Source organism: Trachurus trachurus, assembly GCF_905171665.1.
Source record: "Trachurus trachurus genome assembly, chromosome: 1".
Taxonomy (NCBI): Eukaryota; Metazoa; Chordata; class Actinopteri; order Carangiformes; family Carangidae; genus Trachurus; species Trachurus trachurus.
The window spans coordinates 31,644,409-31,670,558 of NC_139891.1; the positions used below are offsets into that span (position 1 = coordinate 31,644,409).

At 43.3% G+C, this 26,150-nt stretch overlaps 1 protein-coding gene across 1 annotated transcript in view; it reads left to right on the plus strand.

Moving 5' to 3' along the window:
- The window catches only part of gtpbp1l (GTP binding protein 1, like), a 196,689-nt gene extending 172,462 nt beyond the window's left edge, over positions 1–24,227 (plus strand). The window contains exon 15 of the transcript XR_014595336.1: positions 24,217–24,227. The gene's annotated coding sequence lies outside the window, so the exon portion shown is untranslated. The remainder of the gene's footprint in view (positions 1–24,216) is intronic.
- Positions 24,228–26,150: the final 1,923 nt, after the last annotated feature.

Below are 26,150 nucleotides of genomic sequence, written 5' to 3' on the forward strand. Positions count from 1 at the left end.
AATGGCATGGTCACCATTTCAATCAGAAAGTGAAAAAACATATAATTTGTTGAAAAATGAAAAATGTTGTATGGCATCAATTTTTTGAGAAACAATCACTTTGTGTTTGGTTTGTGGCTTCTCCTCTGTTTTAAAATATCATCACTGCTCCTATTATTACAGGTTGTTACCTCAAACAGTCTTTTATATTATTCTTGCTCTGATGTTGCATTTGTGGAGATTTAAGCAGGTTTGCTGAAGTTTTGACAGAAGAATATAAAACTGATTCACTTGAGGACACAAAGCTGACAGAACAGTGTATTCATAAAAAACATTGGAAACCAGTTGTTTTGACTTTTCTTTCACCTTCTACGCTTGTCTTTATGGACTTTTCACACAAGCAGAATCCTGTCAGACTAATTTGTGTACCAGTTCCACTCAGGATGCAGGAGCTGAATGATATTACAGAAGGACTTCTCCCATGAGTCAGCCGCTTCTATTTTTTTGTTTTTTAAAAAAAGGAAAAAGGTTTGCTGTGAGGAGGTGGCGTTTGAGGCTTTGATTTAGAAATGTAAATTTGTCTCTCATAGGAGAAGGTTGAAAGGGGGATTTGTTGGGGTGTAATTTGAAAGCTCAGAGGAAACCAGCTTTCTCTCCCCCCCTGTGCCTTGGAGAATAAATGTACTTTGAAAGAGTGCTGCGTGTTTTTTTGGGATTATCAAAGATATCGCATTTGCTGATGGAAAGATCAGATAGTGCGGCAAAAGCAGCAGCAGAAGCATCATCGTCATCGTGGTGGTGGTGGTGGTGGTGACAGGAACGAAAGCAGAATAACGGAGAGAGTGCAAGGCGACAAGAAAACATTCAGCAGCAGTTAAGTTAGTCATAAAAGAGCTAAGAAAACTGTATATTTATATTCACAGAAGAAAGTGACAGATTCACGTTTTTTTCATTTTCATAGTTAAACAGCTATTAATGTGACGTACATACACTCAAGTATACACAACCATAAATATCTGCTCGATGGAAAATACAGGAAATCATGCAAATATAACACTTTATTTCATTTGTCATAAGGGACGGGTTTTTTCCACCTCTATACTCTGGATTCTCTTAATAATTACAAGTAGTCATTGCACAGTCCCCGACCACTTACAGAAAAAATCTCACCCCCTCCCACCTCCACCCTCGACACATACAGCGTCTTCCCGCCCCTCCCCCTCCCTCCGCCCGAGAAACATAGAGAGATAACAGGCTCAGTAGAAAAACAGTCATTTGTTCCTACAGTTTGTACAAAATTCACAGATTTATCTTGTTTGTTTGCCTTCTTTGTTTAGTTTACACACCGTCTTCTGAACAGGCAACCAAACTGCTATAAAAAAATAAAAAAAAAACATACAAAAAAAAAAGAATAAAAAGAGAGAAAAAAAATAAAAGAAAATCACACCAGAAATAGATCAAAGTATGCAAAATAAAGCAAACAACAAGTTGAAGAAAGACTGAACACAGGCGGGGGGGATAGAAATAGCAGCCGCTGCAGTGGTGTGATGCTCTGAGAGCGTTGCCATGCTGCAGACGGTTTGGTTTTTCACATTTCAGCTCATTGTCTGGATTTCATCCATCTCCACACACGTGTCACGCCGCAGCGTCATGGTTTCCCTCTGATCTGTCGCCTCGCATCACAAGCCCGGCTAATAACTACTGGCACGTTAATAAAAAGCCTTTATTAAGTGTCGACCGCAGCTCTTTTTTATTTTTATTTTTTTTTATGTTGCAGATGTTAGCAGACTTGTGTTTTTGTTCCCTGGGAATACTGGGCTTGTACCAACGAGTCTGAACAAGAAGAGGAACACATGCAAACACAACAATAATGAGAAAAGCATCACTTTTTAAAATGGATATGTGTTTGATAAAACTAGACAAGACACACTTGAGCGGGAAATTGTGTATTTCCATTTTTTTTCAGTGTGCAAGGGTTTCAATATTCAACATCGCTCTCAAAAATGGGTCTTGAAGAAGGAAAGCCATCCTGGACCTGCACCAGTTCTACCTCATCACAAAGTAAAAGCAACTCCAGGCAGGACAAACATGACACTACCTGTCTAAAGACATGATGGTGCAATTTGTTGAACCGTAACATTTGGAAATGGAATAAGAATGTGATATGTGATATTGTGAGTATAGACTATGAGCCACGGTTGTCAGGTTGAGTGTGAGTCCAGGAAGAGGTGGCAGTGACAAAAAGGATCACACTTTCATCTTTTAAAATATATATTATTGAATTGGCAGTTGTTTGTTTGTGTAGGCCTATGTCATGTATTGGGTTGATGTTTATTCTACACTTTATAATAATTACAAGCATTAATCATTGTTAAAAACTGAATTTGTCACCTATGAAGCATTATTTCTATTGATACTAATTAGTTAAGGTCATCATTTGTTAATTAATTGTCTTTTCATACTTATGGAATATGATGGATTCAGCAGGTACAAATATGTATGTAGTAAGTATGGTGTCAATAACAAATCAGTTATTCAGGAGATGTCAGTGGTTCATTAGATCATTAATAAAGTCTCAGTAAATGATTAACAAACTATGTATATGAATGTTTGTGCTGCACTTGACACACTTGATGTTTCACTGATGAGTTCATTAATCCAGAGTTAAACATTTATAACTGTGTTTATAAACCACATAGTAATTAGTGTAGGAGGAAAGCGTTATAAATGATGAACTGTGTATTCTAATAAGGCTTAATCAATGTTTAACAGTGTGTAGTTGTTATAAAATGTCACCAGATGTGTTTATTAGAAGAGAAGTGAGATCAAAGCAGAAACATATGCTGACAGCGTCGGAGGGCTGATGTAAGAAGACGCCAGAAAAACTGAGGCTGTTCGTCTCAAAATGAGATCAGCTCGGAGGAAACGACGCATGATTAGATCATAAAATCATTCACCTCTGCTCACGGAACAATTGCATTAGACGAAACGACGGCGTAACAACGGAGAAGATTCATAACGTTTTGATATCAGATCGCTCCTCTGCAGGCGCTGATTATCAAAGTAAATATTATTAACAAGACTTAACATCCCACTAATGGTCCCTTCAGGCTGCGGTGTTCATCCCACTAAACCGTAAGAACTTGTTCCACATAATCAACAACACGCTGATGAGTCTGCGGCGCTTTACAGCTCCGAAAGATGGAGAAAAAACTGAGATGAAACGTTTGACCCACAGGTTGTATAGAGTCACACAGAGCACAAAGGTCAACGAAACTGGCCAACATTACAGTAAATCATATTCTTAATAGAGTATATAGGGAATGGTATGGGTTCATCCACTGGGTACCACAACAACTATGCATCTTCTGTCTCCTTACTACTTGAATCTGTGTCTTGAATGTATTATATCTATTGTTCTACTGTTGTTGCAGTGGTATCTGGCACTTTTAGCCCACAACAAATTTCCTTTGGGACAGTAAAGTATATCTAATCTAATCTCATCTAATCCACCATGAATCTCCATTGCAGGTATTATATATTATAATACTACAAAAAATATGGCCATTTTAAGTTTTCATGGTTCAATTCAATTGGTTTTATCTCTCTCTTTTTGCTCTGGTACGTTCAAGAGCTACTCTCCCAGTCTCATTCATAAAGAAACAACGGGAGGGTTATGGAGGTACATTTGTTTCTTTATTATTCAATAAAAAAAAAGTTGATTCAAACAAAAAATATACTTAAAAAGTGTTTGAATGCAAGAAAAAAAAGAGACCCCCCAAAATTGTGTTTTAACCCTTTTTTTATTTGATTGAAAAGTTTTTTTTGATTGAAGTGAGTTATTATTTGATTGAAAATGTCTTTTTTGTTTAAATCAACTTTATTTATTTTTTGATTGAAGAATAAAGACACAAATGTACCTCCATACACGGGACTGTAGGACCAGTTCAGGTTGAGAAGTGTGAGGCATTTAGGGAACATCTGTAAATCATAACTACTACAGTAGCTAGTTGCAACCTGTAGGAAACACTGCAACACCTGGTGTTATAACAACAACAATAGTGTATTTTTCTTTTTTCCACTGGTCACACTCAAAGTCCTGTTGAAGCTGAAAACCTGTTTCCACCCACAGTTTTTTCCAGGAATCGAGAATCAATAAAGAATCGGATCGATACGCAGAATTGATGAAGGCAGTGGTATCTGTAAAATCTTATCAATTCCCATCACTTGTGTTAACCTGTGTGTGTCTGCATGTGTGTATCTCAATCCTCCTCCTCCTCTTCCTCCTCCTCTTGCATGACAACAATGAGCAATTAACTGGTGGGTCTCCTGTGGCGTGTGCACACCTCCACTCTCTCACCTCAAGTACATTTTTGTGCACGTGTGAGTTAAGTGTGATCCTGTGTGTGTGTGTTTGTGTGCACATCATGTGTGTGTTATTCCTCAGCGGGAAAGTCTGACACTAATGTCACCGATATGAGGTCACAACAAAGTCACAGTACAGTGTGTGAAAAATTGCCGCAGGGACAGACACACACACACTCGCACACAGAGGGGCAGTTACACACCATGATTAGGACAATTAAACCAAACACACACACACACACACACATATATACCATTAATGTAATGTGCCTGGCTGTAATAACCCTCCTCCTGTTGTCCACACAGACACATTATTGTCATCACTCCTCACTCTTTTCCTCTACAACTCCAGTCTAACTGTTGTGTTTTGATTCTCCCATCTCTTCTTGCACCAGGAGCCCGGCTGCTTTTCATCAACACGCACGGAAAGAAGATGAAAGAAAATGCAAAAAAATAACAACAACATGAAAGCAATAGTGAGAGAAAAAGAAACACGGGGTGTGAATAAGTGAATAGTGTTGCACATTACAACTTCAGTTGTGTTCTTAATTATCAGCACGCTGTGTGAAGGAGCCCTGTCATCCAGACCCGGCGGGTTTCAGATCTTCTCAGGTGGTCGACGAGAACTGACAGACAATGAATTGAACATGAGCGTCGCAATCACGGCCAGGGGGGGCGGGAAACGAGGGAACAGGACGTTCCGCGCTGCATTGATAAGTAATCAGGAGGATGTGGACTGTTTTATTATTGTTGTTGATGTTGTTTTTTTTCTATTTCTTCTTAAAGTTCAGCATGAGAATGATTGATAAGTCACGTCACATAATCGCTCATAATTCATGCCGGTGCTCGGTATTCGGAGGACACAGCTGCGTAACCTCATTTCCTGTTAATTGGTTGGATGTTTGCTGCGACGAGGCTCCGCTGGACGCCGTGATTTACCGACTGCATCTCTAACGAAAAAACAAAAAAAGGTTGGAATTAAAACAGACACACGCACGGTTTAGAAAATAAAAAGCAGGGCAACACTCTCATCTGGTTTCAGCACATAACACTCAGGGTGCTTGCACACCTGGATCGGTTGGACCAGTTGTTCCGAAACAGGGAGCGGTTTACGTCAGAGATCGGTTTGTTTGGTCATATGTGAACACAACAATCACAATCGGATGCGGAACAAAACAAGCGGGCCGAGATCACTTGAAGAGGTGGTCTCGGTTTGTTTGCAGTAGCCTCGCGTCAGGAGAAAAGCCTGGTTTCTGTTTACTAGCTTGGTGCTTTTATTTTGACAGAAAGGCCTGTCTCTCTCACTCTGGTTCCGGTTGCTTACCGAAACAGCGAGTCAATGGCCCCAGACAAGTTTGCAGTGAGAACGTAATAAGACACATACTGACACAGCAACCGACACAACTCACTACATGCTGCTGGTCTTCAGTGGTTCTCAACGACCAGGCGTGCTGGTTCGTACTGGCCCGACCGGATGCGCTGATTCAGGCCAAGTTCGGGTCGAGGATCACTCCGGTTAGTATCCTTTTTTTTTTTGTCAGATTTGGACCGAAAATATACACAAAAGACTTCGAATTGGGTCTGGTCTGGGCTTCAACCGCAGTTCGGACTGGGTTGGATTGAAATTTTCAGGCCTGTTGAGACCTCTCTTCCATGGTTTTTATTTTTCCCAGGTCACCTCCTCCTCCTTCCAGGTAGGATTTCTGACCAATAACTGAAGAGTTTGTTCGCCCATGGCATTTGTCTACAACTTTGGACCGCTTGGAACTGTTGCCGTGTGAACACAAACTAACCAAGAAAAAAGAATACAACAGTTGTATCGGTTTAGTTGTTGTATTGGAATAAAGCAAAGAAACCAGGTGTGAATACGCCTTTAGACTCTTGAGGCCTGAGTTTGAATCTGACTCGGGCCCTCCCTTCCCCTTGCCTCTTAGTCCTTAGGTTTAAAGTGGCAGTACAATAGACTGGCAGTGATTCGGCTTCTCCACAGTCGAGGACAGTTGAGGATGAAGGAGCAGAAATTAAAGAGGAAAAAAGTACAAGAGAGGAAATTAAGGGGACGGCTGGAGTGTGACACGCCACTGCAGAGTGGGGCGATGAGGGGGTTGGGGTGTTGAGTGTTGGGGGGCACCATCTATCTTGGTCCCTAAAAAAAAAGGCAGAATTAGCTCTGAAGAGAAGAAGACTCTCCTCTGAGACAAAAGGGCGGGAAACGTGTTGATTGGTCGGTCCGGCAAACGACCACTTCAGAGAGATAGAGTATTGTCGGGGCCCCGCTAATTGAGATGGGGACGATAGCTCGGCTCAGCGTGAGAATAAAACACGTCACGATGGCAACAGCAGGAGATATGGGCGCGGGTAGATGGAGGGAGGGAGGGGGCTGATTAGGGCCGACGTGATCGAGGTCATACAATGAGTCGTGAAAACACAATTATGTGATTGTCGTTGTGAGAAAGCGCTGGAAGTGTGAAGGTGTGAAGGTGCGTGGGAGGGAACACCTGGACGTAAACGCAGCCATTACAGTCTATTATAAGGAAATGTTTTCACCCAGGCAACTCAGACCAGCAAAGTGGAACCTGTAATTTTCTCTCTCCTCTGAGTCTGTGGATGAATTTTTATATATCCAATGAAGCTCCTTTCATGTCCCGAAGAGAGAGAAATAAAAGACACTCAACGCCAAAATTAAATAGCATCCTCTCCTGCACATTAATTTTTAGTTCAAAGAAAATAAATCGTAATGTGAAGACATGCTGAATTTACATGTGGCTGTTTGTCGTCGGGATGACACAGCAGTGGGATGATGAAAAAAAACAAAACAGGAATAAATCACATTCCAGTTATAACAAAGACATCACGGCCTCTAAACTCGCCGCCGTTCGTCCATATGTGTCGGTATAACACACATCTCAGACGCTCCATCATCACTGGAGAATACAGTGTGGCGCGCCGCTATGCTAACTGTCAACGTCGCTAAGATGTAATTTCACACTTGTCAGAGACGGAGGTGACAGTGGCGACACGTCACCGCTGGTGCCATCCCAGTGGAGAACGAAGAGATCACATTAACATGAGTGACAGCTGTGGAGGCCGACACTGTGTAACTGATGGTGGAACCAGCTGTTGATTACTCCCAATACAAAGCCTGATTCACCATAGATACTGTGTAGTTCACTTAAAGCGAGACACTAACAGGCAAAAACAGTTTTTTCATGCACTGATCAATTTTGAGATTTTGGCCCATTTTTCTTCCTTAACATGTATTCTTTCAGAAAAGTTGAAAGAAATGGTAGAAAATCCACATTGATGTTTGTATTTTACTTCATTTTGTCTCTTTCGTCAGTAGGTTTCTCCTAAATTCACCAAAAGTTAGTCTGAGCCATGTCATGTCAGGTATCACTGTAAAGCTCTCTCTCTCCTGAACAATTATGAAGGCTCCAAAAATTGACATTTCCTCCATATCCGCAAACAATCGTAAAAGGTACGATTTACATTAATAATCTATGGAATTTTACAGTGCAAGTCTTTAAAGGTTTAGTTAAAATGTTTACCCTATTTACCTGTAGGCTAGTGTCTCCCCTTAACTTTGTCTGTATTCATTGATTGGATGATGTGTTTTTACTTTGTCTTCTGGTGCGCACACGTCTAACCTCATCTTATATAAGCATTTAATCAATGTTGATGTTAGGAGAGAGATCGATCTCATCCTAATGACGGAGTGCTACGCAATTAAAGACTTTCAGGGAGGGGAGCAACATTAATTCAAGTAGGATAATAAATAAAGCCCAAACTTTGAATACTTTAAAACATATAAATAAGTTTGCCTATCCTCCCTGTCTCTGTGCAGGTTTCCTTGGCGACTCGAAGTTGCCCGGAGGTGTGAATGTGAGTGTGAATTGTTGTTTGTGTGTATGTGTCAACCCCGGTGATGGACTGGCGACCCGCCCAGGCTGTACCTTGCCTCTAACCCAATGTCAGCTGGGACTGGTTCCAGATCTCCTCTCTCCTCCCCTCCCCTCCTCCCCCACCCACACAGTGACCCTGGAGGATAAGTGGTGGAGCTAATGGACTGGATGGATAATACGTTCTTAAAGGTGTGTTATCAATCTAAAGACAGAGGTACCGCAGAGATTACGAAGCCCTCTGAGGCAAAACTGTGAAATAATGCGTATCATGATGTAAATAATGGCCTTTCATAAACATTCCTGCAATGTAATCTACAGTATAGGCAACATCTCCGCAGGGAAACAAGATGATAAACTCCACTACAGCATGGAGACATTCAGGTGCATGGATAAAATATCCCACTCCAACTAATCAACTCTTAAGCCCGTGATATACTTGCTGTAAACTACGCGTACGCGAGCTGCCGCGCGTATCCTGCGTCGCGTCACCTCGCGTCGATATGTGCGTTCGGTCGCAGGATACGCATCAAACGGACGCAGGATACGCGCGGCAGCTCGCGTACGCGTACTTTACAGCAAGTATATCGAGGCCCTTACTCTTATCAGTCACAATCTGGCCACAAACTCATCCCTAACTGACCTCAGTCTTTTCCCAACCAAGTATTTGTAGTACTTACATTTCATGCTCATTCATGCTTTGATGTAGCCTGGCTAACACCAGACCTCATCTCAATGTAGATTGAGATTCGGTCTGGGAACCACCCGTTCATTTGTTCGTATTTGAGGCATGGTTTAAGAAAGCCCAGAGCTGTTTATTGGGCGCTACGAATGTCTATCAAATGCATCTGTACGTAGCTTATAGCCAATCATATTAATTATACCTGATGACGTATGTAGAGCGACAGAAATCCGCTTGCTAAACGTTGCTCTTTTTTTCCAAAATAAACTTGCGGTCTAAACTACTTAAAACACTTTCTAACGCTGCATCAAAAGGTAAAGCATCTGCCGCCATGTTGGATCAACAAAGTCGCTTCGGCGTGTCGTCATCGTCTTTCTGCCCCCTCCCCCGTTCTGTGATTGTGAAAATTGGGTCGATGGTTTCCAGACTGACTTGCAGAGCGAATAAAATCGGGCGCAAGGCAGCCTGGGTAAAACCAGGCTAGCTTTGATGGGAGATTTCTAGCTAAACTCATGTGGCAGTTCCACTGGACACCATATGGGGGGCAGTGCTGAGCAGCTTAGCCAACTGTTCAAGCCAGACCAGCTAAACACAACAAAGGTGAAGATTTTTTTGTCAAAGTTGGTGAGAAATTATAAAACAAATATAGCCTACAATGTTGAGACCGGTTCATTAGCTCCTTCTAGTGGATGCTCTGTTTAAAATCCATCCCAGTGTAAAAGGACACGTGTGTGTGGTTAGTAACCTTTAAAACGTAACTCATAAATCCTCCTTTACTGCTTTTCTTATTTATAATGATGGGTTATGTGTACAGTATTACATGCAGTGTAAACCACTAGAGTTTAAATCACTCTCAGTGGGTTTGTTTATGTCTCTGCTCCTGTAGTGGACAAGAGTGTGTGTGTGTGTGTGTGTGTGTGTGTGTGTGTGTGTGTGTGTGTGTGTGTGTGTGTGTGTGTGTGTGTGTGTGTGTGTGTGTGTTGTTTTGAAGACCTCTATTGATGGATCGGTCCACAGTCCGGTGTAATACGCAGCGCTCTCCCTCCAGCTGTCCCGCCCCCTTCTTCTCTTTCTTCCTGTTCATTTAGCCCAATCTGGGTAAGTGGCTCTCAAAACAAGCCCCACATTAGGATGGAGGGGGGTATCAGTGATCAAATGAGACGCCCACACCCACACACTAGCACACACTTGTAAAAAAAAAAAAAAAAAGAGGTGGAGATGTGTAATACATGCACACACAAACACATCCAGCAGATTTCCCCCCTGCGACATGTACAGGACGCACATTAAAGGACGAACACACACTGTGTGCACAAGTTAATGTGTCAGACCATGTGTTCCTGTTGTTTCTATGGACACACATGCAGGTTTATACACACACACACACACACACGGTTTCTTGTCGCCTCAGAGGTGCCAGGCACATTCTGATGAAACTCCAGGAACATGGTGTCATTTCAGCTGCAGAAGAGGCGGGGGGATGGGGGATGGAGGAGGGTAGCTGGAGGGAGAAACATTGGAGAGAGGTGGAGAGAGGTAGAGAGAGTGGAAGAGTGGAAGCGAGAGAGAGAGAGACGGGACAGGTGTTTAGAAAAAGAGGGGGAGAGTAAACGATAAAAGAGGGGGAGGCTGGTGCTCGTCCAAGCGAGGCTCAGGAAAATCTCTTTGCATCGTCTCCTAATAACTGTCCCCTCTCTCTCTCTCTCTCTCTGCATGCTAAGTGTACTATTCTGCCTGGAGCACAACAAGCTGCCTCTATCACATTTCATAATACGCGACACACTTTTCCTGTTAGGAATTCCCGAACGCTCCTTTTTTTTTTTCCATCTGTCCAAACCTCTGACTGTTTGTTTGTCCCCCTGCTGCTGCACACTGGAACAGTGGATTTAAAATGATTAATCAGAGAAATGAGCCTTCGAGAATCGAACCTTCCCAACGTGTTGGAAAAAGGGTTTACACCTGATGTTTGGATTCATTTACAGGAAGTGAAAAAACAGTAATTTTACGAATGGATAATGAGCCATTTTCTTAGAAATCCCACTGACATAAATTGTAGATTAGATAATGAACAAGTTGATCCCAGAATGCTAAACACAGCGTAAGTGGCATTAGCATCTGCCATGTAAAGCCAGCATTTGAAACAGTAATCCCATCATCTCCTTGTTATCTACTTCAACTAAAGCACACTCCCTGTTTTCTAATGAAGGGTAGAAAAAGACTGTGACATGAGAACAAGCCTCAGGTGTGAGTCTCCGATTTAAGGCGAGGTTCAGCAGCAGCAGTGTAACAAAGTCGACAATGAAAACATGTTGTTTCCAGTGACCAAAAGCTGCACTTTTATCACATTTGGATTGATCTCAGTTAGTGGACTACGACTGCCTTTGTGAGAGACATTGTGTTACTAATAACACCTGTAATGTAGCAACACTCCCCAACACAAACAGTGACTTTTGTTTGGGATTTCCTCTAATCAGGTTGGATTTTTCTTTCTGTGCTGCTCTCTCTTCCTGTCTTTTCTTTTCTTCTTCTGTTGCAGCTCAAAACGACCCAACTCAAGGCGCCGCATGCCAAAGTATTGATCCAGACAAGTGGCTTTTTCAAACCGTAAATAGCAGCGCAATGGACATGGATTCGTACGGAAATGTTACAGCTTCTCAAATGATTCATGATGGTGTAGCCAATGTTAATTTCAGTCAACGATGCAAACCGTTGTGCCAAGAGGCCAATGACCGCTTGGCAGTCAGGTTTGCACGCTCTTTATGGGTGAGTGAGTGCACCCGGACCCTCCGTTACAATGGCAATGGCGTGCTCCTCAGCCTCATTGACGAACTGAGATTGTCCAATATGATCCAATCCTCCTCTTACTTTCACTCCTGATCCCTTATATTCACGCAGTATATTACAGAATTCCGCAGCTTCTTGCTCAAAAGTTATAAAAACAGGATTGTCTGTGTTTGTTGCTGCAGCTTTCCATAACCCTTTGTTCGCCTACTTGCTGTCAGTAATCATCTCCAAACTGATATCCAACAGGATATCCGTTAAGTCATCTCCATTCCCACTATCCTCCAGACATTTCTCTCTGTGATTCCCTCCGCCCTCCTCCTCTCTCTCTCTCTCTGCCTCCCTTATCTATAAAAGAGCAATTTCCAAAGCAACTACTCTTTTAGTATCGTCCTTTGCAATCGCCCCGTCCTCCTCAACTCTGTTCCCTTCTTTTTCCTCTCAGCTATTCTATCAAATCTCCCTCCTTATTCAGTCCGACTCTCAGTCACTCCCTTTGTCGTTTGCTCTTCATTTCCACTTCCCCATCACTTTCGCAACCGTCATTTTCCCTTCCCAGGATGCAACACACCTACTGATTTTTGCTGCCTTTGATCTAAAGTACAGTAGAAAAAAAAGTAGACTCTGCTATTTGATCCATTACGAGCAAAAGAAGGCTTGTAAATAGAAGTTTTACGGATTCACATGTGGCTTATTTACCGGGAAGGGTTGTGTCATGTTCACATGTGTGGGTACTGATAACAGGCATCAGTCATGCTCAGTGTGAATAAAGGCAACACTGCATGGTGGATCATGGACAGCATTGAACCCCCCCCACCCCCCCCACCTCTCTATCATTGGTATCTGGAGAGCCAGCTCTCCAAAGCCGACAATCCCAACAAGCACAACAATCCATGCAGTGACTGACCACCTCTCTCTCTCAAGCTCTCGTCTGTTTTTATGTTTAGAAACGAGTGTGACAGCGTTGATGCCTCCGAGGAGAGACTCTCCAAATGTGTTCCCCATTATCCTCATTTGTGCAATTCATTGCCCCTCACCCTGTCGATTACAGCAGGCTATTTGTCCCACCTTTGAGTGGGGCCATTGGGATCTGGTATAAACACCACGGTTGGTTTTCAGCTCTGTGCCCCCTCGCTTCCCGTCACTCTCAACCTTCCATCAGCTGAATTTCTGCAACCATACCCTTATTTTCTTTTCCATCTGGGTTTCAATCTAAAAGCCTTTTCTCTCTGTCTTTTCCACTGAAGCTGAAGTCTGCACCATCTGTGGTTTCCGTTATTGCCTTCTCCAAAAAAACCCTAGACCCTTCTACCTCAGGAGTACACCAATGATCCAATTTCTTCTTCCCTTGAACTACATGTGAAGACTTGTATCACAGACTCCTAAACGCTAACCGATGGATTTGGGATTGATTAAATTGGGAGGGTGTAATGAAGTTAAGTCAGGGAGACAATCAGTATTTAACAGTGTCTCTCAGGCTAAAACCTCACTGTGCTGGTATACTGCTACACACACTGCGTACTAACTCTGCTAAACCAAGAACATGACTCTTGGGGGCTTAACATCCTCTCTCCAAGCTCAAGCTAAAAGATTTTATTGAGCTTTTACATGACCACAAAGTCACACCAGGCTGTGTCAGGCAACTATATGTTTTAATAAGCGATGGAAAGGCCACGAGCTGATGATTCATTTTCAGCTCGTCCGGACGTAAGTGTGGATTGTCTGTCAGGGTAAGGTCAGGATAGACGTAGAAAACCGACACTTGACTCTGCTTGAAACTCTGGAGGACGGTTAAAAGACAACAGTACAGTGTTCCAGTTTTAATCGGGTGGCTTACACATGAGAGAGTTGCCGGTACGTTACTTTGCGTCTAATCAGGCAGGTTTATACATTAGAGGGTTGGAGAAGAAAAGACACTTGCCCGTTTAATCAGGCAGCCTTTCACGTAGTATGGATTTAAGAGATGACAGATGTATACCGCTGCCTGTTTAATGAGGTAGCGCTCTCACATCAGATCCCTGTACAAACAACGCCAGGCAGTTGTGTTGCAGCGTTTCTCAACAGTGCGGCTCTGATGAAAGTCAGCCACACAAAGACCCGTCTTATCAAATCAAACGATTCAGAGCTCGCCTTTCAGCGGAGCGTTGCCGATTTTAACGTCTCCGACCGCAGGTGATGGGGATGATGATGATGACATCACCACCCGGCGGCTGCTATGTCGGAGAAAATCGTCCAAATTGGCTCTCAATGTCGAGAAGCTATACACAACTCATGTTACTTTGCTGAAGAAGACGTCAAGAAAGACAGGGCTCCCTTGTGCATGAAATGTTTTGATGTTTACCTCTTTGAGGGTCTGATCCAACATTTTCACGGCTGTCCAGACAGGTCAATACAAATAAATCTCGTATTAGAGATTCTGAACGTCACACACAAGGTCTGTGACTTAGATTGTTTAAAACATGCTTTGTTTAAACCCTCCTGTTGTCCTCCTGGGTCAAGGAAGGAAGGACGAAAGGAAGGAAGGCAGGAAGGATGAAGGATAGAAGGATAGAAGGAAGGAAGGAATGCAGGAAGGACGAAGGGAAGGAAGGAAGGAAGGAAGGAAGGAAGGAAGGAAGGAAGGAAGGACAAAGGGATAGAAAGAAGGAAGGAAAGAAGGTGGGCAAGAAGGATGAAGGGAAAGATGGGAGGAAAGAAGGAAGGGAAAAAGGAAGGAAAGATAGATGAAGGGAGGAAACAGAATGGGTCAGTTGGGTCAAAAAGAAGGAAGGATGAAGGGAAGGAAGGAAGGGAGGGAGGTAAAAAGGATTGTGGAAAGAAGGAAGAAAAAAGGGAAGGAAAGAAAGATGGAGGGAGAGAACAGATTCTTTCAAGGAAGGAAGAAGGGAAATAAGGAAGGGAAAAGGAAGGAAAGAAAGAAAAATGGAGGGAGGGAACAGATCAGGTCAACTGGATCAAAAGAGGAAGGAAGAATAAGTAAGGACGAAGGGAAATAAGGAAGGTAAGAAGGAAGGGAGGCAAAAAGGATTGTGGAAAGAAGGAAAGGAAAAGGGAAGGAAAGATGGAGGGAGGGAACAGATTCGTTCAAGGAAGGAAGAAGGGAAAGAAGGAAGGGAAGAAAGATGGAGGGAGGGAACAGACCAGGTCAATTGGATCAAAAGAGGAAGGAAGAAGAAGTAAGGACGAAGGGAAAGAAGGAAGGAAAGAGGGAAGGGAAAATGATTGTGGAAAGACGGAAGGGAGAAAGGAAGGAAGGGTAGTGACAGGACCGTCAACTGACACACATAGATTGGATGTGTTTTAAGTGCGTGTTTCCCTGCAGCATCCTCTACTGTCTTTGCCGTAGTGTCAGAAGCCAATTAAAGACGGCCTGTGTTCTTATCTGCTACCTAGCAACCGTGACTGTTCCACCCGTCACCCTCTGCAACCGCTGTTGCTGCCTGTAATCGATTGCCTGGCAACCAACAGGAGCACTGAACCGCTGACCCATGGAGAGGTGAAACATCTCTGGTGAAATCAACACATACAATGTTGTGATGTTTTTTTGTTTGTTTGTTTCTTTTAAGCCACAACACAGTTTGGTATCAGATAACAACAAAGAACATTTAAAGGGATTCACTGTCATTGGTTGACAGGAAATGTCTGGTTTGGCGTCAGTGCCTATATAATCCAAGTGTAAGGGCTTCAACAGCGCAGGGTTTCTGAGGCCTGGTTGGTTTTTGCTCATCGTCTGAATTAAAAACCAGCCGTTTTCATAATGTCAGATTAAATTATTACACATTTATAAAATTACATTAACCTTTCGGGAGAAATGAGCAGAGGCCACTCAGTCACAAAGCATAAGTCACATCTAGTGACTGTAGCAACTGTTTAGAAGATTATAGAGTGACTAAATTGATCCTGAGACAAAGTCTGTCAAGATCTGTCAGGCTGAGCTCATCAGATGACGGGGATGGATGGATCGATCACACAACTGAACCCCCAAACAAGCATGCGAGGCAGGGAAACTCTTGCTTTCATGTTGTTGTCGTATCCACAGTCTTTGTTATTTCCAGCAGACACATATTGTGAGTGCCAGATGATGCCCAACAAAGTGGAGGCAATTTTTAGGAGAGGTGAAAAGGTAATCCTGGGGAAATGCAGAAAATTGCAAACTGATGGAAGAAGAAGATGAATCCAGTTCAGGAACAGAGAGAGAGGGAGAGAGAGCGCACCAAGAGATGAAGAGACAAAATATCATCCACTAAATGTAACAGACTCAAGGTTGTCTAAGGAGTATCACTACAGGACACACAATCCAGCGTACAGAGCCAGTCACTGCGCCCCCGCTCTGCCTCCTAACGTCTTCTGACAACTGCTGGGTCTGCAGCCGCCTTCCTCCGCCCGCTCTGTTCGGATGCCTTTTATTAAATTTGCAGAGTTTGTTTGCCCCCGGGAGCGACCAAGAGCATAAACTCATTTCCCTCTGATCGTGTTCTGGAGTTATTATTTAAGTGACGCTCAAGGAACCAGGGGTGGCGTTCTGCTGCTGTTCTCCACTATTGTTAATGTTTTAATGCACGGCGCTTCGTTCTGCGGGGAATCCAACGACTCCGGTGTCGTCAGACAATTGGATAATAGCGGCTTTTTGTTAGTGTTTTGGCACGTTCCCACTGCATGGATACCTCTGCAGCTATCAGGGATTTGGCTGTGAGATGCTACATGTTCATGCTAATGCTATTAATCTGCCAGGATTGACTATCTGAATGCACCTCTCTGTGTTACTAAATATCATTGGCAGCGCATACACTTTATTGTACTGCACTAAAACAAACTGTAATTGGACTTTAACTTAGTTTCATTGAGCCATTTACATCTAATGTTAAACGGCAGTAATGTAAGTAACAATACACTTGTGGCTGTGGGACTGCAGTATTAACACTGGTTCTGTGATTACACACTTTTAAATGGCATAATAGGCTACTTGTTGTTGTGGTGTGTGAGTAATTGTTGCTTGGTGTTAATGCAAACTGACCACTTTCTAATGTGGAATGACTGTCTGATTGGATTAATGCTGCAGGGTGGTACATTTTCCTAACTTTATTATGACTTATATTTATTAAATTTGACCTAATTTCCTCTTTTATTTTGAAAGGGGCCCCTTACTCATTCAAACTGTGCTCTTACATCAAGTGTAAACCTTGTCTGATATTTTGTTTTAATCATCATTAAATCACATGAAGACCAAAAGACCATGACTGAAATCATTAACATACTAATCCTTGTGACAAACGTTAAGCCAAAGTTTGATCTCGTCAACTTGTGCCACAGAGCTCCAACGCTGGAAGACGCCTGAAAGTGGATCAAAATAAACTGCTTGTTGAAGTTTTTGCCACTGAAAGTACATATTCACTTTTTTTCTCCGACTTGCAGCTTCTGGCAGGTTTAGAAAATAATTTCCTCCAACAGTCCAAAGACAAGCCACTGGATTAAACGCTGTCTCTAACTAGTCTTTTAGTTTAAGGTGGTTATTTCTAACAGCACCTTCATATTCTTATCTGTTCATGTGATGAGCTGCAGAGCACCATCACAGTCTGATGGACATCAAAGTCCATCACAGACGCTTTCAGCCTCGGTGCCTTGTTCAAGGATGTTTTTGACAGTCAACTTGCACGCGCTTGGCTTCTCTTTTGCAACGCCGCGTGACAAGGTCATTTACACAAGAGGAGATTTAACAGCGGGAGGTTAAGACCTACTCCAGAGCTTCCAGCAGCATGGACGATCAAGAGGCTGTAGTTTACTTTGTGGACTAATGTCATGGTCTTGTGGCACCAGATAATCTCCTCCAACACCCACTTTTCCTCTTGTGCTTGTTCTCTCACAGTTGATGTTGTCATTTTCTCTTATTCCTTTTTCTTCCCCTCTCCATTTTTTTTTCTCTCCGCTTGCCTGACTGAACCCAGAGTCAGTCAACAGCAGTGATGAAACCACAGCAGCTCTCGGGTTTAAAAGCCAAAGTTTAGAGCTGTTTTACTTAACCCTGCTCTCTGTGTGCGGTCAGACAACATTTATTTTTGCCCATGTTCCTTGATGCTGGGCCTGGGGGGGAATGTTAGAGGCGACCGCACTGGTTGTCAGAGTGCAGGCTAACCTGCTGTGTTAATGCTAATCAGGCGACAAGGGGGCAGGAGAGTCAGGTGTGTAGAAAGCATTAAAGGAAAGGAGGGGAGGGAATTCACTCAACAGGAGGATGGAGAGATGATGCAGATGTCTGGAGGAGTACGGTAGAGGACGAGGGACATGTGGAGGAAGTTTGATTTTCTGAATCAGAGTTTTTTTTGCATACATTTTTAGATTAAAGTCACAATTAAAGTTTGTTTCACATGTGGCTCTAATGTACTGTATATGTGACTATATTACTATGTTGGTGAGATGTTGTGTGTGTGCGTGTGTTTGCAGGGCTGGCAGTGTGTCATTACCATCAGTGTATTTGTGCGACGTGAGATCCATGTGTTTGGCTGATTCTGATTGTGTACGTGCAAATAAAGAGTGTGTACAGAGCAGGCAGTGTGCAATTACAATCAATGCTTGTGTGTCGGAGTGAGAGGGAAGGTGTGTGTGTGTGTATGTGTGTGAGTGACAGCGAGCGAGTGAACAGCCACAGCCTCATTGTAGGGCCCTGCAGAGTGAAAGGCAGATTAATTAAAAAAAGCCTCAGATACTCCGCCTCAGCCGTCACTCCCTCGACACAGCGGACCCTCATAACCAAATCCCTCAGACACACTTACACACACACACACATCCTTGTAATGCTATCTTTGTGAGGACACTCACTGACATAATGTATTCCCTAGCCCCTTACCCTAACCTTAACCATTCAAAACAAATGCCTAACCTTAACCATTACACCTAAAGTCTAAATCCTCAAACAGCCCTTGGAAAAAGTGAGGACTGGCTAAAATGTCCTCACTTCCCAAAAATGTCCCCACTCTGTTGGTTAAAAACTCTTTCCGGTCCTCACAACGTAGTAAGTACAAGAACACACTCACTCAAACATACTATTATGAATATGGATGCTACTGCTACCCGTTCTCATGTTAAGGATGCACTCATGCAGAGCTGCACAGCCAGACATGGCAGGTTATTTAAAAGAAATGCACATACACATGCATGCATACTATCACACGCACACACAGGATGATACAAATTCCTGCAGCAGCACCAGCTCAATCTTCCAAAAGGACACACTCACACTCTCCTGCTGTTTTCTTTTTTCCATCTTCTCTGTCTCTCCAAGAAACAAGGTCCTTGAAAAGGCCAGTGGTGACAACAGCTCTGATGTGACAGGCATATTATCAGCTCTTACGGTGTGTGTGAGTGTTGAGTGGCTGGATGTGTCTGTATCCATTAAAAAAATCTTCAAATCTACTTTCTACTAAAAACCTGAAAAGCTGCGACCAAAATAAATAAATAAACTGCATCTACTCACGCGGCTCGATTAGCTGATTAAAAATTGTGCTCCCGAGTGTGTCTCTTCAAAGCGAAGGGGCTTCTTCTTTGGTTGCCAGAGGAAATTATAACATGTAATTGAACATGTGATAACGCGCCGAGCTGTGACTTTTAGAGAGACGGATCAGAAGGAACCCATGAGAAATCTGACATTCAGGATTCAGGCAATTTCATTCTACACACACAGAGATGAGGACAGATTAACACATGTGACACTCAGAAAATACAAACAGTTGACGGTAAAATAAAATTTAAAAAAGCAACAGATTATACAGGTTATTAAATACATTTTAAAAAAAACACAAAACAGCTGTTTAGGTTTTCTACAGATGTTTGGTTGCGCTCCTCCTGCACATTAAACTCGCCGTTTGGGCACTTTTTTAAGACCATTTGTGTTTGTAAACGTGGATAGAAATATTCAGTCCATATTTTGTGTAGGCAGGTGTGAATATGGTAAGTTTTGTATATGTGTGTGTGTGTGTGTGGGAAGGTGTTTGTATAAGTGTGTGTAATGTAGACTCAGTTATTTATGGGAAGGTACAGTATATGCTGTGTCTGTTCTCACATTTCATGTCCATATAGTGTAACTCTAATCTATTCAAACACATACAGTATATTCATTGATTCTCTACATTAGTGTATGTATTTGTGTGTGTGTGGTTGTGTGAGTGTGTGTGTGTTTGTCACAGTTGGCCACCGGTAGATTCTCCTCCACTTTTGTTGTGTGTTGGTTTTCACAGGGGAACTCCCCTCTGGTCAGTCTTTTCTCATTTTGGTTGAGGATGAGTGGAGCGATCAGCAGATCGGGGTCGACCCACGGAGGAATCAATAGAATTAACGACTCAACCTCAACAGCAGACAGACAACACTGTTTGCAGTTATACCACAGTCCTGCTTTCTATACTTAGAGCTGCTGAAGCTAGCCAGGGCAGAGGTCAACAGGGGTCAACAGAGGGGAAGGAGGGTCAAAATCACTGGGAAGCTTTCTGTTAGATATAAAACCTGTTGTTTAGGGGGAGAGTGTCTACGAAGAGAAAAAGAAAATGTGATTTCTTTAGGGCAGAGCCGACTATCAAGAGAGTTTCTGTGGTTGAAATCTACATTAAAGTGAGAACATATCTCTGCCAAGGCTGCGCGATCGTAAAAATTTGATAGTCTTATGATAGAAAACATGAAAAATCTGCAGCCCGTTGATGGACATCCAACCTGAACACAGTGAGTGTTGGTGGTGTGGCCGAGAAGTGTGCGATCAGCTACAGAAATATTGATCATATCTAAACAACTGATGGTTGCAAGACAAAACAAAGCTAAAAAAAAAGTGATAAACACTGAGCGTTCATTGATTTACATTAACGCCGACAGACTGACGGGGTCAGGTAACGACCCTGCAGCGAGTCTGGCTCAAACAAACCAAACCCTTCGTTACATTAAAAAAAAAACCCTTCTCTGTGATGTTTCGCCTTGTTCGTCGGGCCTTGCATTGAATGGAGCTGAGCCAGGTTGTGTGCTTTTTGAAGGGCCGGCGGCGGCGAGGGAGGTTAGGGTGAGGTGAGGTGAGGGGGGGGGGGGTTACTTGTGCTCTGAATCGAGCCTTTAAAGCAGCACTTTCTCCGAGTCTTTCCACAGCTTCCAGCAACTTCTGTCAATCAAACGATCAAAGAAATGGAGGTTCAGATCGGGGGCCATGGGGTTGAGGTCTTGTCAGTCCAAGATGAAAATGTGTCTATACATCCTGAGATGAAGCAACGATGCAAAGAAACCTCCTGGAGGTTGTTTTTTTTTTTTCTTTTTTGTTTGGCTCTGCCCTTCAAGATTCACAACAGAAGCACTGCAGCTCTGCAGACATATTTATCTGACTCAAGCATAATATTCCATGTGGGTATTAAAATGTGCATGGCACTGCCACGCCGTGTTAAACTGATGAACCCCCCCCCCTGGCTAGTCCGGTTTCAGCTCTATAGTAGAAAACAGGACCGTCCCACCCTGTCACGCTATAGCACAAAAATACTTAATCTTCAAATTGCACCAAACTGCAGCTTCGAAATATATCTGATGTAAAAAGGTATTATATTTTACATGTTTACAACATAAATATATTATTCTGTTTAGCAGAATGCACACTTTTTGTAAAGGGAGATAAATGTATCCGGGAAAAAGTTGGAGATGAAATTCAAGGGACATTTTTGTCAAATTCCCTTCATCTGTCCCAAGACTCCCATTTTCTACACTTTGATATTAAATGCCTGGAGAAGTAACAAAAGTTATATTCACAGCACTGGTTCTTATGGTCCATTAATGCGTTAATGGTGAAAAAAAGGGGAAGGTGGGGGTTGGGTGGGCTGGGGGTGGGAAGAGGAATGCTTCTGGGTTCATACTCCTGCAAGTGTGAAGCCAGCCTACGTCTGTACAATGTTTTAATGTTCACAGCATTAAAACAAAGTCCATGTTTCCACTGCAGACCTGGTTGTGTCAGATTTCAAAAAGAACGAAAGAAAGAAAAAAAAAAGTAATTAAACAGGAGCAAAGAGACCTCACCGCCGTTCCCAGGGAGCCATTGCGAGTCTACGGTTTCTCTACCGGAGGTTCACACCGAGAGCAACTACGACTCCAAAGGGAGGCAATCAGGAGGGTTGCTCCCTTATTTTCCACAACTATTGATTTGTGTTTTTCAATAAGCAGGAACTTCGAGAACTTACACAACTGAAATGAGAAACCAAAACTTAGCGTAGCAATGAGTCCCCGAGGCAGCCCCCCCCCCCTCCCATGCAAAATCATCTACAACAGTGTAAAACCACCTTGAATTAGTCCGGGGTGTGTAGAAACGACCCCTCCGGTCCCTCGATTCATAAAAAACCTTGTTGCTTATTCACCAGAGCTGTTCCATCCGAAAGTACCCGTTTCAGAAAGACCATATAATCTCCATGATGTGTCAGATTTCCGGCACATGCATTCTCTGCAAACTCCCCCAACTCCCAACCCCCTTTCCCACTCAAAGTGGGGAAAAAAAACGAAAGGCCCGGTGGATGGGATGATTATTATTTGGTTCACACCACGCCTGATTACCAACATCACTGTACTTGTGGGATTCACAGCTCTGGACAAAGAGGCTTTTTGACTCCACTCCTCAGAAACTGCCACAAGTGCTGCCGTCTCAATTGTTCCCCTGCTGGGAGGCCTGGGACTGTCAGCCGCTGCCTTCACATTGATTCATCACTGTTGTTAATTGGGCAGACCGGAGAGAAGACACACACAGGCGATTCCCCTAAGGTAAAAGTGTCTGTACATCCGTCAGTCTCAACTTGTGGATTCTGGGCCCCTGAGGACTGGAGTCAAGACGGCCTCTCTTTATAAAAAAAAAACCAAAAAAAAAAACCTTGCTGTCGACTGAGAGTGACGGCTGGATGAACACAGAAGGGTTGTATGTGAGCTGAGGCAGAGGAACAAGGCTTGGTACCACATGCATGGACTCCATGTTCATATGTTACATCAGTAATATGCACCTGTTTGAGGAACAAGTGGAGTCAGACCGACATAAACGCTCAGGTGTGAAATGAGTAATGTCCTTAGATGTAAATTGTGACTATTGCACACACCGTGCTTATGAATAACTGAGCTAATGTTATTCCTTACATCTAGGGAAAGGCCTTGGGGGTATATGCAGGTAAGCTCAGCTCGATTTCCCCCTCCCTGTTCGTCCAAATGAAGTCATTATTTTTTATAAAGCTTCCACCACTGCATAGCCCGTGGTCCTAATCTATAACTAATTGACTGGTGATTCCTTGGACCTAGCGTGGTGGGGCCGCTGCCAGTGCAGTCTGAACAAAAAGGCTGAAATAGAAACCTGGGCCCTCTTGAATAAAAAATGGCGGTTGTCCAAGCAGGTGCCCTGAGGGACTCCCCTTTTCTATTTTTTGTTTGTTTGGTCTCACCTGCCAAAATTAAGTTCTATTGATCTGATAGCAGAGTAATGACACGCCTTTGACGTCCCATTGTGAATGCTAGTGGGGTTATTGGATTGGCTGCCACAGATGACATAGAGAGGTGGAGGGAAAGCCATTACTCAATATGAAACAATGGAGTGTCAAAAGCCAAAAAGCAAGTGCACAGGAATAAAAACAGACGGCGGCTTTTTGGCTGTGGCATAATTAAATAGTCGCCTCGCCCAGGTAACAAAGCACATCTCCTCTGTAACCCCCAGAGACATCCAGCTGTTCAGACAGTTTTTCAGATGTCTGCCTGAGATGTCGGCCCCCACACTCACACCGCCGAGGTGAGAGGAATTTTGTTTGGTGTTTTACAGCACTGACGAATTGTGATTAAAGATTTATCCCGGTTAGACACTGATGTGACTGCTTGGATCTACTTTTTTCTTATTCCTTTAGAAACGGTGTCTAACGAAGAATTAACAGAAATCTTATTGTGTCATCTCACTAAAGATTCATATATTTCTGGATGACCTTTTGAATGGAGCAGAGTCTCTGTAGGTCAAAGAGTGTATGCCACACTCTGTTCTCACTTTCCACATCAGACTCACACTTCAAACAGCGGGTGAATTCGAGCGCTGTCAGAACAATGACATCAGGATTAAGCCAGTGGAAAATCAAATAGGAATGCATAACTTCCGGGCCTGACAGACTGGTCTTTCCCAACCGATCAGACTCAAACAAAAAAAACAAAAAAAAGGAGGGAGAATAACACCCAGGAGGTGGCTGGATCCCAGACCAGCTCACCTTGGCCTACTCATGACCGGCACAGTCATAGCGAGGCATGAATCTGACCACGGTGTTTCCAGACTGTTTGTTTCAAAGCATCTGATGAGGGAGGAAGGGACAGATAAAAAAAAAGAAGAAAAAAGAAAGAAAGGAGGAAGGATAGGCAGACGAAGGCAGCCGTCATTAATTTCAATCAGGCTCCCAGTCTGGCAGAGTTAATAATATCAGCACGCTCTTCTGACCTCCGATGATGGTACGACATCAACCTCTGCAAATTACTCATTAATTTACCCCATTAAGTTGGACAGAGGTGGCGGGCGGAGAGAAAAAAAAAACGAGGGGGAATGAATTAATTAGACATTTTAAAACAGAATTTATACAGTTTCCATTGAGATGTATCACAGCAGAGAAAAGAGAGGTCAGGGTGCCAGCGGTGAGGCGAGGGAGTGTGGGCAGATAGAGAAATAAAGACGACAGTGGAGTTATTATTTTGACAGCGTGGATGCTGATGCGGGCCAAGAGAGAGTGGAGATAATTTTCACGCATTAGAAGGAGTTGTGTGTTTTGAATATATTTAAAAAAGCATAAAGATCTGTACAGTTGTAATGAACAGCATGTGTTCTCATGCATGTACCAAGCCTTGCTCCTCAGATTTCATCATAAACACCCCAGAAATTCAAACCCAGTTTTTGATTTATAACAAATAAAAAACTCACTTTCTTCCTCCATCTTGTTCTCCATTGAAGACTGAGGAACATAACAGAAAATAGAAACCTGTGGAATCATACCTCCCAGGGGCACTTTGGTCCGTAGCAAGCTCCCGCTCAGAGCAGAGCAGGGTCATATATATATTGAGTGGAGAGTCAGAGCACATCCCTCAGGCCTTCACTTCCTCCTGCTGTCCCGTTTTATCTCACCATGTAGTGCAGGGTTGGATTTGACATATATATATATTTTTTTTACGTTTTCTCTGCCGCCTCGCCTTGAGCTGATCCATCTCCACCTGAAAACACTCTGAACTCTATCTTGTCCCCCCCCTCCAACACTGGCATGTTGAGGAAATGAGATGCAGCTACAGTAAACCTCTAACCTGCTCTCAGACTGCCTTTATTACTAAATGTGATCGCTGAGGGTCTTTTTAATATAGGAGCCAACACCTGTCTTGCTCACCTGCATAACCCACCCTTAAGTCATTTCTGCATGACTCGCACTATTGAAATGTAAATTTACACTACATAAGCTCCTCTTATCAAAGGAAATATGCTACACCTTTGAATAAGAAATGGGCAAACAGACAAAAAAATGCCTGCCGGTCTAGAGAAGGTTTACTCCATGCTATCCAGATAGACAGGCTGGGCTAAACGCCTACATTCATCTATGCACGCACATATACGGACGCAACTTCCCGACTGGGTTGTTATCTATATGCAAAGTATCTCAGCTGAGCTATTTACTTTGCCACCGTGGAGGAGACTGAGAATAATGGACGACTCAGCCACGGCCCCGGCCCCACTCTCCCACATGCCCACACACACCACTGAACATATGTAGTTAGGTGTTTCAAATCGATAAGCATGCTCAACACACAGCCTCCCCACCCCCCCGACCTACTCTCTCTCCGTTCACTGGCTAATTGCCAGGAAAGAACAGTTAGCCTGATAAGTATCACTTAATGTCCTCCCCAAAGAGGGAGATTCAGGCTATTCTAAAACAAACGCACCTAATTCCTCATCCTGCTCCCTCATTATCTCCCCTAAACGATGCTTCTATAGGAGAGCAGGTGTTGGCCCACGCCGTGGAGTGATTGTTTTGTGAATGGTGGTTTGATGGGATTAGAGAAAAGAGGGACGGGGGCTTAAGTCATGAATGGGGCTGCTTGTGGTGAGATAGCTGAGCTACAGTGTGCCAGTAATGAGGTAGAAGACACTTGCTTATCACCACCTTTGCTTTGCTCATTAGTGGGGATTCAGCGGGTCTATAGAAGCCTGTGAGGACCAAAGTGCCCAGTATGAGGCAGTCTGGTGAACAGCTTGATTCTTCTCAGTATTGTGGTGAAAACAGCCAACATCAGAAACAACCTCTTAAAATGTCAATGAATTATCAGAGAATCGAAACTCTAGAAAAAAACCACCCAGAGAGAAAACTGGAACTCTGGATCGGGCGGATCCATCAGACTCATCGTTATCTGTTCCTGCTACATTAACATATATTCCCTTCGTTAGTCTGCTGTTGGCATCCAACTTT